The sequence below is a fragment of the Nicotiana tabacum genome, chromosome 23 (genome assembly GCF_000715075.1).
Source record: "Nicotiana tabacum cultivar K326 chromosome 23, ASM71507v2, whole genome shotgun sequence".
NCBI lineage: Eukaryota > Viridiplantae > Streptophyta > Magnoliopsida > Solanales > Solanaceae > Nicotiana > Nicotiana tabacum.
This window is the reverse complement of record NC_134102.1, coordinates 4469230-4475229: the sequence shown is the minus strand read 5'-3', so window position 1 is coordinate 4475229 and position 6000 is coordinate 4469230.

Below are 6000 nucleotides of genomic sequence, written 5' to 3'. Positions count from 1 at the left end.
AACTGTAGATGGGAACTTCGCAGATGAAGGCGATGATGATGACTGATCAGGGAATTTTTCCTACCACCTTACTTGTTTTATTATGGATTTATATATGCACTGAAGACATTGCATGAATTAAGTGTGGGGTAGGAGGTTATATATTCTCTATGAATTGTAAATGTTAGATAAACTAATTATTTCTTATTTTTTTAGCTTCGTCTTTTCTATTTTAGCATTATAAAAAGTTAGTATAGTATTCTAGCTTTAGTCTTTACTTTCTAGTATTGCTTTAGTAGTTAATATCTTAAAAAATATAATATATATATATATATATATATATATATATTTTTCTATTTTAGAATAGAATATAAAAATTAAAAACAAATTGAAATGATTAAACCTTTACCGACGATGGATCTCCTTAACAGTTTTCTTGAGGGACTAAAGTCTAACAAAAATAAATGAAAACACAGAAAAATCCAAAAAACAAAAAAAAATGTCTTTTTATTATTTTAGGTAGTAATAATCTCTCGTGATTTTTCTTTGTGCATCGGTTCTTTTCCACGGGATGTAATTGAACCGGGTAGTAATTTTTATTTTTTATATTTTTAGAGTAGATTAGGATTTAGGGTATAAAAGAAGGAAAAAATGAGATTTGCTTGGCACCTTTGACTAGTTTGATAGTAGGATATTTAGGCTCAGCATGTGTAGTACCTTCCCTATAGTTTGAAAATGCTTATGATGCCTTGTTGAGTAAATAATATGTTTATTGACACCTATATCTCTTTTTTTGGCTTGTGTCACATTGTGCTTGATGCTTAATATTTTGTAGCTCTGTGAATACTTGTAATTGTTTGAGAATCGAAATGGAACCATCCTTAGTGAGTCATGTGCCATGTGTGGTGAGAAATTTTATAGTCCGTATCATTGCATTAGAGTCTAGAACTTGCCCAGCATGTCAGTTGAAGCGAAATTTTAGGATTTGCTCGGTTTGAAAAATGATTTTAAGCTTTTTTGATCTTTTTGAGTTTAATGCCTATCACAAAAAAAATTATCCCTAGTCAACCCTTTTGAGCGTATAAAAATAAATGTGCAATTGTATTGTAAGGAATACACCACTAGCAGAAATAGTAGAAAACAAAAAGAGAAAATTATTGTTGAAAAGAAAAAGAAATGTAGCAAAAGAAAAAAAAAATCTTGTCCTTGCTAGTGGGTATGAATTGAAGTAGTGCTAAAAGAAAAAGAAAATATTTTTGGGGGTAATATTGTTTGTGAAATTGAAGTGGTGTTGAAGAAAAATGTGCTTAAAGTTAATTTTGTGATGTGTTAAAGTACTTAGGAGAGTTAGTGACTATTCCTAAATTTATCCTACCCGACCTTAGCCCACATTGCAACCATGAAAAAGTCCTAATTAATTTTAGATTGAGCAAGCCTACATTAGTAGAGGTTTACATAATGGGCAAGCCTATGGTACCTTGTGCATGCATGCGACTTCTTTGTGAGAATGAAGAATTTCTTTGATTTATCTGAGTCCTTAAAATATATCTGAACATTTGATTCAAGTGTATGGATTCGACTTACTCTGTTGTTCTTGTTGTGAGGGCACATGATTTCGCAAGGGATACGTGACGTTATTAGATGTCTCTGTGATATTAAGTGTTCAAGCCATGGATGCATTGTGATATTGAGTCAGTTTGTGAGGCTAGGATTGCTATAAGCATGTTGCCTTGTGTTGATTAACTTTTTGGAAGTATGGCATAAAGTAAAGGGAAGTTTGCGTTGAAGGCATATGTCAAAATTTAATTGTTGTTATCAACCATAGTCATAGGTATGGTGTGCTTCGGATGTACTAAATGAAAATAAAGTGCTTTAGGTTACCGTGAATTGGTGGTTGACTCGAGGACTAGCAACGTTTAAGTATGGGATGGTGATGTTCGGCCAAAATGATATACTTTTTGTACATTATTTGCCCTATATTTTGTTAGTTAAGTGATTAATTATGCGATATTTGAGCTAAATTGTGTTATTTTATGTGTATGAGCATCAGAATAAATAGTCAAATGAAAGTTGCACAAAAAGAGGATGAAAATGCAAGAAAAGAGCACAAAATCACCAAGTACCCAAGCCGTGTTACATGCCAGGCATAGCCAGCTCTATAGCCTGCTTTACCGTGCTACAGACCAAGTATAGCCATCTTGACCGCGCTGCAGGCCAGGCGTAGCCAGCTCTGTAGCCAGGATGACCGATATATAAGCCTGGCCTCGCGAGGTCTATAGCCCAGTAATTAAAAGTTGTGGGATAAAAGACTCTGATCCGGATTTGAACTGAGGGATTTCGGCCCTTACATATAAATACTCCCCAAACGAGTTGAGAAAGGGTTGGACACTATTTCGGAGAAGAAAAAGGCTACAGAGCACGGTGGATCAAGAATCAAACGAGATTTCCCTTCATGTTCCCTTAATCTGTATTTTAATGCTTTCAATTATCATCATGATTGTTAGTATGATTATGAGTAGCTAAACTTTCTAATCTAGGGTTTGATGGAACCTATTGGAGGATGATTTTCTACTACATTTAATATAGATTTGTCTTTGATTTTTCTCTACTTGTTCAACTATATTTTCGTTGTTGTTGATTGAAGAGCTCTCAATTAACTGTGCCTATTTAGTGTGTATATTGCTCGAGAGAGAGAGTACAAATTTAGGTAGTTGTTGAACAACATTACTCTTTAAAGGCGGGATTAGAGATAACAAAACCTTGGTACGATTGTAGTGAGTGGTGAATTAGTGTCAGCTAGCGTAATTCGAGAGAATACGTCTAGTAAATTGTGGTAGTTACGAGAGAGAGAGCTGCGACACCCAAAGTACTCACCATCGGTAGAGAATACTTAGGTGAATTTATAGGAAACGTGGCCGGAGAGATTCCGACAATAAGAAAAATCATAACCCTAGACTTTTCCAAATCTTGTCTACAATTTTTGCTCTGTTAGTTATAAATTACTATATTTTAATTACTTTGCTCTTAGTTAGTAAACATTCAAATCGTTATTTAATATTTCTAAAGATTGATTACTTTAGTTCGTGCGAAACTAATGGTTGTAATTAGTAGGTTAATTCCCTGTGGGATTCGACTCCGAACTTGCAAACCGGATTGTATTTGCAACGACCGCTGGACCTCTTACGAGCGATAGTTGGGCATGATCATTATCTCTTTATATAATTTTGAGCATTCATCACCTTATAAACTAGCTTTTGAGATTGAGTATTTTATTAAAAACATAATTTTATCATGGATAACTAGTGAGTGTGGACATTCTATTTGAATGAATGAAATCATTTAAGAACAAAATTAACATTTCCATATGTTTAACTTGGATTGATGATTACCATGTCAATCAAGAAAATGCTAATAAGACTTGAATATTACGTTTGAAGCTCAAACCTGATATTATAAACCGTACGTTAGGCTCTTCAAACTTGGATAAGTTTTTGGTTAATAAAACATTATTTTTGACTTTTAGAGATCAACATAATTTTTCTGGAGCATACTTTTTGTACGATATATCTTAAACACTGGGCACTAAAAGAAAAGTTATTGGAGTATAGTTATTTTCAGTTTAAGCATATCTATACAAACACGTAATTACTTATTTATAAATTCAACTCTAGCACTTAAAAAGTGGTTTTGAGCATTTGATGCTTAAAAGCTACTTAAATTCAGCTTAACCCAAACATGCTCTACAACTAGAATAGTCTTGTTCGACAAATACGATTTATAAGTCGTTTTTGAGCACTACCAATCCATTTGGACAAGATTCCAAAATACAATTATAAGTCGCATTAGACGAATGCGATTTATAAGTCACATTATACGAATATGATTATTAGTCGCATCATTCGCTTAATGGGATTTATAAATTGCATTTACTAAATGCGACTTATAATTAGAGTGTAAGTATTAGGGTTATTTTTATTACTATCTTCTGCTTCGATTTTCTAGTACCTTACTATTGCTATTGCTTTCTTTCAACTATTTTTTCCGGTTCATACATTATTGATATCATTTTATTGGCTTAGTGTTGATATTTACTTGTTTCTATTCCTGCTTTCTAGCGGAGGGTTTCTAAAAAATAATCTCTCTACCTCCCCAGGATAGGGGTAATATTTACATCCACATTACCCTCCATAAACCCACTCATGGGATTTCACTATATTATTGTTATTGTTATTGTTGTTGACCTCTAAAGGGCCGTTTGGTTCACAGACAAAATTATATATAATTCTAGGATTAATAATCACGGAATTATTTAGTGCTATATGCTTCGTTTGGTACATTGGATTAAAAGTGGGATATGCAATGTATAGTGCAAAATATGTGTTTTGTTTAAAGTTGGGATAATTGTTTGTTTCCAATGTTAACCTTTGATATTCCACCGGCTTAGAAAAACTGCCATAACAACAAGGAAATATTGTTTGCAATTTCACCATTATGTTCTCATCATTTAGACATTAGTGAATTGCTCTAGTGGTGAATATCCTCTACTTCCAACCAAGAAATTGTGAGTTCGAGTCACCCCAAGAGCAAGGTGGGTAGTTCTTGGAGGGAAGGAGCCGAGGGTCTATCGGAAACAGTCTCTCTGCCCCATAGTAGGGGTAAGGTCTGCGTACACACTACCCTCCTCAGACCCCACTAGTGGGATTATATTGGGTTGTTGTTGTTGTTCTCAGCATTAATGTCGGCTCTAATCACTATTGTTCACCTGCTCTTATGCTAATTTCTACTCTATTAGTCGGTAAATGAGACAATTAGCATGCATCTATGCTAATTTACAGAGAGCATCATAAATGAGATTTTTCATTCGATTCTTTGAAAATAAAGAGCATTGTCCTAATTAAGGAGGCAAAGCTCCAGCCTTAAACTAAAAATAATATGTACAAGAAATTTAAAGACGAAATCCAAGTAAGGAACGTAATAACCAACAAAATAGCAGTTGCCACTAGAATCCCAACTAATGGTGTGTTGAACGTTTTGATCTTTTCGCGAAAAAGTTAATTAGGCAAAAATCGTAATTCAGCCATGCCAAAAATTTGAAAAGTTGCGCTACTCAATTGAGCTTCAAATAGTCCAAATGACGGATAAAACAACACCAATTTGGCAATTTCATAACTTTATCCCATGATAAGTTATCCTGAAATAAGTTATTCCATCTAGGAGATGGGATAATTTAATCCCAATTTGTGGTATAATATTATACCGGGTTTAATTAATACCTCAAACGAAACATGGGATAAATTTTATCCCAAATTCTATACCACCTTATCCCACCTTATCTCATGAACCAAACGACCCCTAAGTTCACTAACTTTTTGCCACTTGCAGAGTTTGTTTATAATAATAGCTACCAATCGAGCATTCGAATGGCTCCGTATGAGGCTTTATATGCGAGACGATGTCGGTCTCCGGTGGGTTGGTTTGAGCGGGCTAAGGCTAGGTTATTGGGTACTGATTTAGTTCAGGATACTTTGAAAAAGGTTAAATTGATTCAGGAACGACTTCGCACGGCGCAGTCTAGACATTAGAGTTATGCCGACTGGAAGGTTCGCGATGTTGCTTACATGGTAGGAGAGAAGGTATTACTCCGAGTTTCGCGTATGAAGGGTGTTATGAGATTCGAGAAGAAAAGCAAGTTGAGTCTTAGGTATATTGGGCCTTTTGAAATACTTAAGAAGATTGGAGAGGTGGCTTATGAACTTGCATTGCCGCCTAGTCTATCGGGTGTTCATCCAGTGTTTCATGTATCTATGCTCCGAAAGTATGTCAGAGATCCGTCTCATGTTTTGGATTTCAGTACAATACAATTGGATGGTAATTTGACTTATGATGTGGAGCCGATGGCCATTTTGGACCGGCAAGTTCGAAAGTTAAGGTCAAAGAACATAGCTTCAGTGAAAGTGTAGTAGAGAGGCCAGCCAGTCCGAGAAGCTACTTGGGAGAGTGAGTGGGAAGTGCGGAGAAAAT